Below are 14,339 nucleotides of genomic sequence, written 5' to 3' on the forward strand. Positions count from 1 at the left end.
CAAAGCTAAATTAAAAATCTGCAAATATTCTGCTGATCTTTATGTAGTGTTAGTTCCCTGTGGGCCACAGGCCTTGTTCTGTGCCAGCTAATTTACACAGGATTTTTAATTACCGTGGAGCATCAAAACTGAGCAAGGCAACAATGAGGATCGATGGGCCCACGAGGAGAGGAAGCAGTGGCCGGAAGCCTCAAACCCAAACTGCGAGAGGGACAAATTTAAAAGATTGGTAGATATATTCTAGAATGTTAGGAGTAAGAAGGGTAGCCAAGTAGAACTTATTCATCCAAGGGGAAATTGAGTTTTTTTGAAAAAGTTACATGGGGTGGATGTTGAACTGAACGATGTAAATTGGGTCAAGGGAATTGGATAAATTGAGAGATATGGTGAGAATGGGGTAGATGGGGTGGGTCTATTACATGGCTTCCTACCAATCTTTTGATATCACACACCTTTTCCCATTAAGGCTATAAGATTTTCTTTCTTTCAAAGTTCATAGGCAGGAATTTTGGGTGCAGTGGGCAAGCCCAGGAGTGGCCGGGAAATGGCCCCCCCACCCCCCACCACCCTCCCCCCCCGAACGTGATCTCACTCTGGTTGGCCAGTTAACGGGCAGCCAGTTTGAAAGGCGCGCTGAGAATCTCGGCGCTGCGGGAGTTGGGGGGGTGCAGGAGGAGGGCGAGCGCCTGCGTGGGGTAGCAGCACAGAGCTGCCTCAGGCAGCTGAAGGATTTTAAAATCAAAATTAAAGAAAAATTGGGAAAAAAAAAGTCCCGACATAGGACTCTCTCACACGAACAGAAATATGACAAAAACTATGTCAAAACTGTTAAATTAATGTCAGAAACCCGATGAGGTTTCCTCAAAAATGCAAAGGCCGACTGGCCGATTCGTCTGCAGCGGAAAATAACATTTAATTAGTTGATTAATGGTCTTAATGGGCCTCTTGATTGTCAGTATCGCGCATGCGCACCGACAAATATCTCGCGAGTGTGCGGTGATGTCAGGATACTCACCCAACGTCATCATGCGCTATTTTACACCTGATCAGGTCGGGCGTGGGCCCTCCTATGGGACATAGAATTCTGCCCCGTGTTTTGTTGTATATATTTAATAAGGAACATAAGCATAAAAAACACAAGAAATAGGAGCAGGAGTGGGCCATTTGGCCCCTCGAGCCTGCTTCACCGTTTAATAAGATCATGGCTGATCTGCCTGTGTTTCGAATTCTTATCTAACCCCGATAACCTTTGATTCCCTTGCCTTACAAGAATCTATCTACCTCTGCCTTAAAAATATTCAGTGACTCCATCCCCATTACCTTCTGAGGCAGAGAATTCCAAAGGCGCACAACCCCCTGAGAGAAAAAAATTCTCCTCATCTCTGTCCTAAAAGGGCGACTCCTAATTTTAAAACAGTGCCCCCTAATTCTAGACTCACCCACAGGAGGAAACATCCTTCCCACATCCACCTTGTCAAGGCCGTTCAGGATCTTGTATACCTCAATCAAATCACCCCTCACTCTTCTGAACTCCGGTGGAAACAAGCCCAGTCTGTCCAACCTTTCCTCATAAGAGAATCCACTCATTCCAGGTATCAACTGAGTAAACCTCCTCTGAACTGCCTCCAATGCATTTACATCCTTCCTTAAATAAGGAGCCCAAAACTGCACACATGAAGTCTTACCAATTACCTGTACAACTGAAGCATGACATCCTTATTTTTATGTTCAACTCCTCTTGTAATAAAGAATAGCATTCCATTAGCCTTCTTAACTACTTGCTGTACCTGCATATTAACTTTTTGTGACTCGTACTAGAACACCTAGATCCCTCCGCACCTCAGCATTATGGCACCTTATCAAATGCCTTCTGGAAATCCAAGTACAGCACATCTACAGGCTCCCCTTTATCCACAGCACATCTTAGTCCTTTAAAAAAACCTCCAATAAATTGGTTAAACATGATTTCCCATTCACAAAACCCTGTTGACTCTTCCCGGTTACCTTCAGTTTTCCTAAATGCCCAGCTATAACCTCCTGTATGACTGATTCTAACATTTAAGTAATACTCTGCTTTTTTGTTCTTCCTGCCAAAGTGAACAACTTCACATCTTTCCACATTAAACTCCATGTTCCAGATCTTCACCCACTTAATCAATCTATATTCATCTGCAACCTCCTCATGTCCTCTTCACAATGGACTTTCCCTACCTACCTTTGTGTCATCTGCAAATTTAGCTACCATGCCATCGCTCCCCCCATCTAACTCATTGATGTAAATTGTAAAAAGTTGACGCCCCAACACAGTCCCCTGTGGACTCCACTCATCACATCCTGCCAATCAGAAAAAGACCTATTTATGCATACTCTCTGCTTTCTGTCAGCCAGCCAATCTTCTATCCAGGCTAATATGTTACCCCCACACCATGAGCCTTTATTTTCCATAATAATCTTTGATGTGGCACCTTATCAAATACCTTCTGGAAATCCAAGTACAGCACGTCTACTGGCTCATCTTTATCCACAGCACACGTTACTCCTTCAAAAAAACCTCCAATAAATTGGTTAAACATGATTTCCCTTTCACAAAACCCTATTGGGTCTTCCTGGTTACCTTCAGTTTTTCTAAGTGCCCAGCTATAACCTCCTTAATGATCGATTCTAACAACTTCCCCATGACAGATGTCAAGCTAACTGGCCTATAGTTTCCTGTTTTCTGCCTCCCTCCCTTCTTGAATAAAGGGGTTATATTTGCTACTTTCCAATCTGATGGAACCTTTCCAGAGTCTAGAGAATTTTGTAAAATTAATACCAGTGCATCGACTACCTCATTAGCCACCTCTTTTAAGACCCTAGGATGTAGTCCATCGGGACCTCGGGTGGTTTTAATCTGAGGTCATTAATTAATCCTGTCACATTCCACAATACCAAATATAATATAACCTGCTCCCTGGTTGGTTCCAGAAGGTGCTGCTCTAATAATCTATCTCAAAAGCATTCTATTAACTCCTCACCCAATCCGATTTTTCTGATTTATATGTAGATTAAAATCACCCATGATTATTGCCATCTCTTTATCATAAGTACACAATATTTTCTCTTGAATACTTTGTCTTACACTGTGACTACTGTTAGGGAGCCTGTAGGTCACTCCCACTAATGACTTTTTCTCCCCTACTCTTCCTCATCTCCACCCAAATTGATTCTACATCCTGACCTCCTGAACCCAGATCATCTCTAATGATTGCACCAATGTCCTCTTTCATTAACAGTGCTATCTCTCGACCTTTACCTAGCTTCCTATTCTTCATGAATGTCATGTACCCCTCTCAATATTCAGGACCCAATCCTTGTCATCCTGCAGCCACATCTCTGTAATTGCTATCAGATCATATTTATTTACTTAATTGTGGGGCCATCAATTCATTTACATTGTTATCAAGGGCACACGCATTCAGATGCAAAGCCTTCAGTTTTGTCTTTCTGTTACCTTTGTAACATCTAGGGCAGAATTTTACCCTTAGCTTGCGGGCATGTGCCCGTCATGCCCATGCGTGAAATAAAGTGTGTTGACGTTGGAGGAGCGCCCCAACCTTAAAACATACTCTCACAATAGTTAGATCGGTGGGCACACACCGGAGCAGGCAGCACACCCACCGACAATTAAAAGGCCTATTAAGGCCATTAAGTTAACAATTATCCTGAATTTTTCACTACCCATTCAACATAACAGTTGACTGGCAGGCAAAAAGGCCAAGCGGCCTTTGCATTTTTAGGAAACCTCATCCATGGGCGGGATGAGGTTTCCTAAAGCAAATAAAAATGAAATAAAAATTTAAGGCTTGAATTAAAAACATGTCCCTGTTCACGTGACTGAGTCACATGAGGGGATATATTTTATGACATTTTTATTTTGTGCATTAGTTCTTTAAAACAACATTTCATCTCCCTGAGGCAGCTCCGTGCCTCAGGGAGATTGAAGCACTCTTTCACGCACATGCGTGAAGTTCGTACTAGACCCGCTCGCACTCCTCCCCCTGCCTGCACAGGTAGCGCTGAGCGCTGCCACTCACGGATCACACAGGAGGGCCTTAATTGGCCTACCCGCGTAAAATTGTGATGCAGTGCCGATAGCGGGCATGTTCGGCTTCCTGACTGTACCACTCACTCCCGCTGATCAACCCTGCCAAGGGCAAAATTCTGCACCTGGTCTTGACTGATGTATTCTTAGGTTTTTTTCTCCCTGCCCTTTCCTGCCATCCTCTGACCCTCATTTCTCATATTGCTATTTTGCAGTCCTGTCTCAATTCTACACCTTGAATTGCTACCTCTATCCAAGCTTGACCCCTCAGCCCTCTTGTTTAGTTTAAAGCTCTCTCTACTTCCCTAGTTATGCGATTTGCCAAGTCACTCGTTCCAGCACGATTCAGGTGTAAACTGTCCCAAAGGTACAGCCCCCACTTTCCCCAGTACTGAAGCCAGTGCCCCACAAACCAGAACCCACTTCTCCCTCACTGGTCTTAGAGCCACACATTTGTCTCTCTAATCTTACTTGCCCTATGCTAATTTGCATGTGGCTCAGGTAAAATCCAGAGATTATTGTGTGAAAATGCACCAAACATAAAAATAGTTCCTCAGTTTTTGCTATATGATAAAGAAATCGATTGAAATCAAAGGGGAGGTGATCTTGAGTGATGACCTGGTGGAGGGGATAACCCATTCTTTATAGAATGTGTCAGATTTTCAGCTGGTTGAAAATGGAGAGTTATCCACTTTAAGAGAGAGTGAAGTCAACAATTTGGCCCATGTTTCTGCTGCCACCCTGTTGGATGATAGGAACAGAAACCCTGAAACCAATAACTTTGTCGTGTTTAGATTAAGACTAATCTCCCCCAGATTTGAAAGTTCGTGTATCTTGTTTCAGTGAAGTGACAGCATAAAGAGGAGAATATACTCAGGGCCAGTCAAGAGTCTTAGGCACTCTTGGCGAACATTCAGCTTTATGACTCCCCCACCACCGCGCCCACCCACCGTGACCCCATCCGCCACCACCCCATCCCACACAACTAACTTGCAAAAATGAACGTTGTACATTAGCATAAATAAAAATCCTGCATTTATAATTACAGATTTATTTTACATGAAAAAGAATATTATGACACTAATTGTATATTCTCATTGTTGTACACTTTTCACAGGCTATGTGCTAGAAGAAATACACATTATAATGTGTAATATGGCTCACATGATGTAATACTGTTTGTTCCTGCAACAGTTACTAGATGAGACTTTATGTGCAATTTACACAATCAATTATCATTATGATAGAGTGGGCTAGATTAGATTATGTTCTTTGATGTTATTTTATTGGTTCACAGTTTTGGAATAGTCATGTACATGTACAAATTTGTAAAACCATAGCATAAACAGAATACGGAATAGTATGAAATTTTGGGAAAGACAGCAATGGAAGTCTAAATGTATGTCAGTATAAATGGATATATATAAGTAGATGTAGGTCGTTCATTCCCACTGCTGAAGCCTGCTTGTTTACTTATGTAGTTTCAGGAATAGAGCATTGAGTTTTTTTGCTGCACCACCCCACCCCCTGACCTCCACCCCCTGACCTCCACCTCAAATCCCCAAATTTTGATGTCTAGGCAATTGCCTAATTTGCCTACTGGCCCAGAATAGACTACGGCTGCAATATATTTTATTTTATTCTTTCATGGGATGTGAGTGCTGCTGGATAGGCCAGAATTTATTTCACATCCTTCATTGCCCTTGAGAAGGTGGTGGTAAGCCCATGTTCCCCAGAACTTTAAGGGTGAAACATGCCCATGGAGACAACATCAATCGTTGACCAGGTTTGGGACTTTTTAATAGACCTCTTTACTGATTAGCAGAAAGGTATGTCATATTTTTACATATCTGGTGCATTTTCACACAAATATATAACAAAATTGGATTAAAAATCATTGTCTATAATATTGTGTTCAATTCTAGTCTCCAAACTTTAGGAAGGATGTTAAGGCCTTGGAGAGGGCCAGGAAATGTTAGCAGGGATGAGAGACATCAGTAATCTGGAGAGACTAGAGAAGGTGGGTTTATTATCCTCTAAATGAGCAGGTTAAGGGAAGATATAAGTGGGGCATTCAAAACTATAAGGAGTTTAAAATAAAAATCACTGCTTCCACCAGCAGGAAGATCAGTAATCAGATGACACAGATTTAAGATAATTGGCAAAAGAAATGAAGGTGAAATGAGGCTAATTATTTATGAACAGTGAGTTATGATGATTAGAATGCTCTGCCTGATGGATGGTGAAGCAGATCCAATAGTAATTTTCAAAAGAGAATTGGATAAATACTTGAATAGAAAAAAAAGCAAGGCTCTAGGGAAAGAGCAGGGGACTGGGACTAACTAAAGACCCAGTAGAAGCATGATGGGCTGAATGGTCTCCTGTGAACAAAAAAAATATAGTCCACATATAGCCTACCGCATATATGTAGTTTTCATTATATGTATGGACACAGGAATTTAAATAAGAATAAATAAATTAAGCCAGAGTGCATGACTTGAATTATATTTACATTCCAAGGTACAATTAAGCACTGTCCTCTAACCTCATACCAATTGACTCCCTGCGTCCAACATCACAAAAGAACCACTAGTCAATGTGATCTTTGATCTTGTTCCCAATCAAGTTTTGAAATATTGCATTTCCAAGGAGATTGTTCCACATATCCACTTCTTTGGATGAGAGAAGGGTGGGGAGGTGGGAAAGTTATGATCTGTGGGATCACTGTTAGCAACAAATGTATTGTAAATAAATGAAAACACAAGATTGACCATGTCGAGTACAGATGAATGAGTACAAACGGATAAGACCTTGTAGTGATAATTTGATTGAAGAGAGATCCTTTACTAGTTTACTAAACAGTACTTAGTTACAACTGGCTAAAAGCTGAAAGATGATCAATTCTTCTTTAAAGTAGAAATGTAATTGTCTAGAAAAGTGCTCCATAAAGTTTGCATTATGCAAAACTAAGATTAATGAGTAAGAATCAAGGTAACGATTTACTTGGTGTCAATAGAGTGCATCTGAAGATATCACATCCCACGTGACATATTAAAAAAGTAAAATATGCAAATCATCCTTCCACATAAAACCTGCTCACCGGATCTATGATTATATAATAAAAAAAAATCTGTTTGGTCAGTTAACTCTGTGTAAGTATGTGGTGGGGCATTGTTCAGAGGTTTCAGTATCATTTTTATCTTTTCAGCCTGAAAGAGACAATGGCGCAAAATTCCCAGCATCCATAAGACAATGATCACAGGACTTAATATTTTGAGTTATGAAGAGAGGATGAGCTTACAGGGTGACATGACATGACCCAGGCACTGGTTATTAGTTAACTCTTTTGAAATGGGCTTACCTAACAAACATGGGGGCTTTTCAGCGGAGGGGAGGGGGGAGATGTCATCCACAGAAACTAATTGAGCATGGTTGAATGTTGGGAGCTTGTAATCTTGGAAACTCCTGAGTTCAATAAAACCAGCGCTGTGGATCCCTAAGAAATTTGAGATCCTGCAAAGCAAAAAATGAATCAAAGAAGTGCACATCAATGTTCACTGTACATTGTGCTGTCGAAGGGATGACTCCAATGCTGTGAATGCCCTTATTTTACTCCATATTAATATGCTGCGGATCAGTGGGCAGCACTGTCCTCTCAGGGTCAGAAACTCAAGAGAAAAGATGTAGAGACATGGAGAGATTTACAGAGGGAACTCTAGAGTTACCCATGCAATTGAAAGCCAAAGGCAGAGCAATTAAAACTGAGGTGCTTAAGAAGCCAGAATTAGAGGAACCTGGATATGTTGGAGGGGTTGGAAGAGGTTATAGAGATAATTTTACGCCCCGCAGGCGGGTACAGGCCTGACCCCAACGGGCACAAAATCACGCCAGAAGACGTCGGGCGAGTACACTGACATCACCGCACACTTGTGCGATATTTCGCTCGGCGAACGCAAAAGTTGGAAGCATGCCCACCAACAATTAAGAGGGCGACTAAGCCCATTAATGGCGCAATTGTCTTCGGTTTCTCATGGCCCATCCAACCTTAAGGCTGGCGGACGGACGCATCGGCCAAGCGGACTTTGCATTTTTCATCAAACCTCTCCCAAGGGCGGGATGAAATTTCTGTCATGAAATAGAATATAAATAAATATATGTGGACAGCATTTTTATCAGTTATATTTTCAGGTGATTGACTGCGATGCATGGACATTTTTTGCAGCTTTTAAAACCGTTATTTCATCATTTGAAGGTCTGCAGCTCCCTGAGGCAGCTCTCTCACAGCGCTCACCCCCACCCGCGGTGACATCGTCACCCACAATCTTCCCACCCCCACCCCAGCAGTGCTGAGCTTTTCAGCGTGTGTTTCATGTCGGTTGGCCATTAATTGGCCAGCTAGTGCAAAATCGCGGTCAGGGGCTCGATCGCGGTTGGAGGCCCATTTCTCGACCCTCTCCTGGGCCTGCCAATCGCACACACCCACCAAAGGTAAAATTCAGGCCAAAGTGTGGGACAAGGCTATGGAGGGATTTGATAACAAGGATGAGAGTTTTAAAATTGAGGTGCTGCTCAACCGGGAGCCATTGTAGGTCAATGAGTAAAGGGATGATGGGTGAGTGGGACTTGATGGAAGTAAAGTCACAAGCTGCAGAGTTTTGGATGATGTCAAGTGTACAAAGGGTTTAAAGTGGGATACCAGCCTGGAATCGTGAAGTCTAGAGGTAACTAAGTCATGGATAAGGGTTCAGTTAAGCCTTTCATTACCTTACTTTCTATCCTTTAAAATTCCAACACAGCATTCATATAGATAAAAGTATTACCAGCAAAAGATGGGCATGAAGGCCCCAATTTCACTAATCAGATTACCGCCCCATGCTCTTGTGGTTCCAGTGAGATCTTCAAATGTTCCCCAACTAACTGCAAATAATAACACTGATGGCCATGCACTTGCACTATTCCCCATCATCCTTTACTTTCAGCTTGTTAAAACAGCAACACTAATTAGTTCATTTTCACAGCTCAAGGTGCTTATGCGATCACTTATAAAGAAGGAAATGTAATTACAACTGCATTCTGCATCTGCTGCCTCTTTCATTACTGATTCCCAGGGGTGTTCTCAAGCTGTGAAATGAATGCCATTATTCAATCCACTCAAGGCTATTATGTAGCTGTTGATGATGCCCAGGGAATGAATACATTGATCTGAAGTACCAGTGGAGAACTACAAAAAAAGTCATCCGTTCATTCCAAATTGACAGATGCAATTTCAATTAAATTGTAAAGTAAAGCAGAAATATACAATGCAGAACTTTGGAGTATAACACATGCTAAAACTAATTTATCCAGTGAATGGTCCAAGCTCAGAAAGATGGAGACTGAAACAGATTGGGGTCATTGGGCTATACGATTTTCATTGGAGACTTTAGAAATGCCAAGCGCCTTCATTTATTAAGACAGACACTCTTTAACTTACAAAATGACAAGAATGTGTTCTTCACTTAGCATCATAAAATGATGCAGCAACAAAGCAGACCATTCAGCCCATCTTGCATATATGCTGGCTCCCTGAAAAAGCCATCCAAATAGAGCCACTCTCCCTGACTTTTACTTGGACCCCTGCAAAGTTTCCACTTTCAAGTATTTCTCCAGCTCCGTTTTGGAAGTTATTTGTGAATCCACCTTCCACCACCTCTTTCAGGCAGCACATTCCAGATCACAGCAACTTACTGCCTTAATATATTTCTCCATAACTCCTCTGGGGGAAGCCCTTGTCCTTCCCCCACTGCCTCCTACAGATTGGTACACACCAAATTCCTAAAAGTAGCCAATGCCAATCAGCATCCCACCACTGCCTGCAGAGTCCAGTGTTCAAACAAATGCAAAGAGCTTGCTTTTAAACAACCTTGGCTCTGAGGATAAAATATTCATCTGTCATGTCAGAAGCTTGTGAGTTCAAGTTCCCTCCAGAAACTTGAGCCCATCACCTAGGCTGACATTCCCAGTACAAAATTGAGGGAGCGTTACACTGTCAGGATTGCCACCTTTAGGAGGAAACATTAAACTGAGGCCCTGTCTACCTGTTCAGCAAGATAGGAAAGATCCTATGGCACTAATGCAATAGGAAAGCCAAGGACTTCTAGCCTTTGTCATGGCCAATATTTATCCCTCAACAACACAACGCCAGACTATCTGACCATTCATCTCATCACTGTTTGTGGGATGTTTCCTTGCACAATTTAGATGTCATTTTTCCTACAAGAGTGACTTGAACAGGAAGGCTTTAGGTGCGGCTTAAATATTGAACAGGTGCAGAACAGAGAGAAAGGAAAGCTGTTTCTGGTGCAAAGCTCTAAGCTGTAGCACATGGGCAGAAGTTTACATCCTGCAGTCGGGCGCACGCCTGACCCAATTGGATGTAAAATAGTGCATGATGATGTCAGGCGAGCATCTCGACATCATCGCATACTTGCCTGATATTTCAGTCAGCGGGCGCACGCGGGAATCAGCAGCGCGCACAAAGAGGCCTATTGAGGCCATTAATCAGTTAACTGAAAGCTGGTTTATGCTGCCTGTCCAACCTTACGGTTGGCGGGCAGGTGAATCGGCCAGGCGGCCTTTGGATTTTTTTAGGAAACCTCATCCACGGGCGGGATGAGCTTCCGCCATTATTTTTTTTTTAAATTTGACAATTTTTATTCTGTTTATGTTAGTGTGTGTGAGTCCTATGTCGGGACATTTTTTTCAGATTTTAAAAATCTTTATTTTTGAACTTAGAATTGCTCAGCTCCCTGAGTCAGCTCTGTGCCTTCAGAGAGATTTCAGTGTGTGCTCCCCCTACGCAGGCGCACTCCTCCCGCACCCCCTCCCCGGCAGCGCTGAACTGCTCAGTGCCAGCCCAACGACCTCAAAATCCTGCCCCAGGAGTCTCAAAGCAATAAAGATTCAATTTCCAGATCACTCCATTTTCATCATGGGTGTTTACTGGAACCTCTTTACCATATTTTTTAATATATTGCAAATTATTGTATATCAGGGTGTCCCAAACTGCTGCATGCTCAATAAATTATTTAGAAGTGCAGTCCGTGTTATTTTATTGGCTAGTGTGGGAGCCATTTCAATCAGGCCAATGAGCCACAAACAGCAGTGAGGTAATTGCCTGGTGATCTGATTTTATAATGTTGATTCCGGGATTCGTCTTCATCAAGTAGTGGCCATGGGAACTTTTGAGTCTACTTCAGAGGGCAGACAGAGCCTCATTCTATTTTTTATATTCATTCATCGGATGTGGGCATTACTGGCATGGCTGGCATTTATTGCCCATCTTTAAGTGCCCCTTGAGAAGGTGGTGGTGAGCTGCCTTCTTGAACTGCTGCAGTCCGTGTGGTGTAGGTACACCCAGAGCTGCTGTTAGGGAGGGAGTTCCAAGATTTTGTCCAAGCAACAGTTAAGGAACAATCAATATATTTCCAAGCCAGGAGGACACGTGAATTGGAGGAGAGTTCGCAGGTGATGGTGTTCCCATGAGTCTGCTGTACTTGTTCCTCTAGGGAGTCGGGATCATGGGTTTGGAAGGAGCTGTTGAAGGAGCCTTGGCAAGCTACTCTAGTGCATCCTATAGGTAGTACACATTGCAGCCACTGTGTGCCAGTGGTGAAGTGTGCAAATGTTTAATCCCTTATCTGAAAAACAGCACCTCCACAAGTGTGGCACTCCCTCAGTACTGGAACTAGCAATGTCAGCCTGGATATTGTGTCCAAGTACATGAGTGGAGCTTGAACCCACAAGTTTCTGAATCTGAGATGAGAGTACATACGAACATATGACCATATGAACTAGGAGCAGGAGTAGGCCACTCGGCCCTTCAAGCCTACTCTACCATTCAATAAGATTATGGCTGTTCTGATTCTAACCTCTCGCCTACCTCCGATAACCTTTCACCCCTTTGTTAATCAAGAATCTCCCAAGCTTTGCTTTAAAAGTATTCAAAGACGTTGCTTCCACTACATTTTGAGGAAGAGTTCCAAAGACTCATGACCCTCTTAGAGAAAAAAATTCTCCTCATCTCTGTCTTAAATGAGCGACCCCTTATTTTTAAACCATCACCCCTAGAGAAAACTATCCCACAAGAGAAAACATCCTCGCAATATCCACCCTGTCAGGACCCCGCAAGATCTTGAAGGATTTGATCAAGTCACCTCTTACTCTTCTAATCTCCAATGGATACAAGCCTAAACTGCCCAGCATTTCCTCATTAGACAACCTGACCATTCCCCTCCTCACCAACTTACTTTCCTACCTATCTTTGTCATCAACAAATTCAGCAACCACACTATCTGTCCCTTCATCCAAGTCATTTATATAAATTGTAAAGAGTTGAGGCCCCAGCACTGATCCCTGTGGCACACCACTTGTTACAACTGAGCCAATTTGAGACTTCTATTGGTTTTGTTTACAAAAGAAAATACACAATTGTGTAAAATCAGATATGGGGACATGACATGATCATATTAAAAAAAAACACTAATTGCTAACTCCTTCCCCACTAACAAATGGGAAGAAAAGGTATTTTTCCCAAAAGCTGCTTCCAATCAGACAGGGTCTCTTCATCACAAAAACAAAAATACCTGGAAAAACTCAGCAGGTCCTGCAGCATCTGCAGAGAGGAACACAGTTAGCATTTCGAATCCGCATGACCCTTCAACAGAACTAAGTAAAAATAGAAGAGAGGTGAAATATAATCTGGTTTAAGGGGGAGGGTAGGGGTGGGACAAGAAGAGCTGGATAGAGGGCCAGTGATAGGTGGAGATAACCAAAAGATGTCACAGACAAAAGGACAGAAAGGTGTTGAAGGTGGTGATATTATCTAAAGGAATGTGCTAATTAAGGGTAGAAAGCAGGACAAGCAAGGTACAGATAGCCCTAGTGGGGGGTGTGGTGGGGTGGGGGGAAGGGATCAAAATAGGCTAAAAGGTAGAGATAAAACGATGGATGGAAATACACTTAAAAATATTGGAAGTAGGTGGGAAAAGAAAAATCTATGTAAATTATTGGAAAAAGCAAAAAGGAGGGGGAAAAACAGAAAGGGGGTGGGGATGGAGGAGAGAGTTCATGATCTAAAATTGTTGAACTCAATATTCAGTCCGGAAGGCTGTAAAGTGCCTAGTCGGAAGATGAGGTGCTGTTCCTCCAGTGTCTTCATCATTGTCTTATCATTGCAATGCAAGGCTCTCACTCAATTCTTCACTGGGTAACAATGCCACACAATCAAGCTACAAGGCCAGTCATTCTCACATCACTGCTGCCCCATGGTTGTTGCTGGAAGTCTTTATAGAGACCTAATGGGAAAGGACTGGAGAGAGCTCAAAGACAAATGTAAAAAAATGGAAACTTCAGCACAGTAAGAGATCATTCAAGCAGTGTGTCTCTCACCTTCCTCTCCCCATTACCGACTAAGCTGCCGACACTCACTTCCATGGACACAGGTGAAGAATGCTGGAGGTAACAGAGGGTAGATGGGACACATGGAACTGTACCCCACACAAGGCAGGGTGGAAATGATAGGCCAATTACAGAGCCAAATGTTATAAGGAAGAAAAATATTTATCACCATCACCTTCAAACTGAAAAAGGCAAGTCAGCACAGCAAGTAGCTGTTTACAGATTCACACAAAGGAACCACAATGCGATTTGTACAAACTATCCCAGAGCTCCACACTTAACTTACTCTTCCTTTAAGATGCACCTTAAAACCCACTTTCTGGTCAACCTTTTGGTCACTTGTCCCAATGTCTCTTTATGTGATTCAGTGTAAAATATTGTCTGATTTTGCTCCTGTGAAGCATCTTGGTGCATTTTCCTCTATTAAAGGTACTGTATAAATGCAAACTACAAATTGCTGTAACCTCAGTTAATGTTGGTTTTAATTAGAATAACTTTCAGGCCCACTGCAGCCCATGGGAGGACATTTCACTAAGACCCAGGCTCCATTATAACAAGGACTGAAGACCTGGCAACAGCGCGTCCATGCATAACAGCTTACTGGCTGTCTGTGGAATATAACTTATTCTGCACAAGTGAAGGAATTGAGGCTGGATTTTCACTGAGTTGGGTTGACTCGGGAACCCTCTAAAATTGGCGGGTGGGGGTCCCGATCCCAGGATTACAGACCCCATTCCCAGGCTGTGCAATTTTCAGGAGTTCCCCTAAAGGGTGCATCTGCTTCCTGTCAGAAGCCCACATCCGACACTCCCAAGCTGGC

The sequence above is a fragment of the Carcharodon carcharias genome, chromosome 2, assembly GCF_017639515.1.
Source record: "Carcharodon carcharias isolate sCarCar2 chromosome 2, sCarCar2.pri, whole genome shotgun sequence".
Lineage (NCBI taxonomy): Eukaryota > Metazoa > Chordata > Chondrichthyes > Lamniformes > Lamnidae > Carcharodon > Carcharodon carcharias.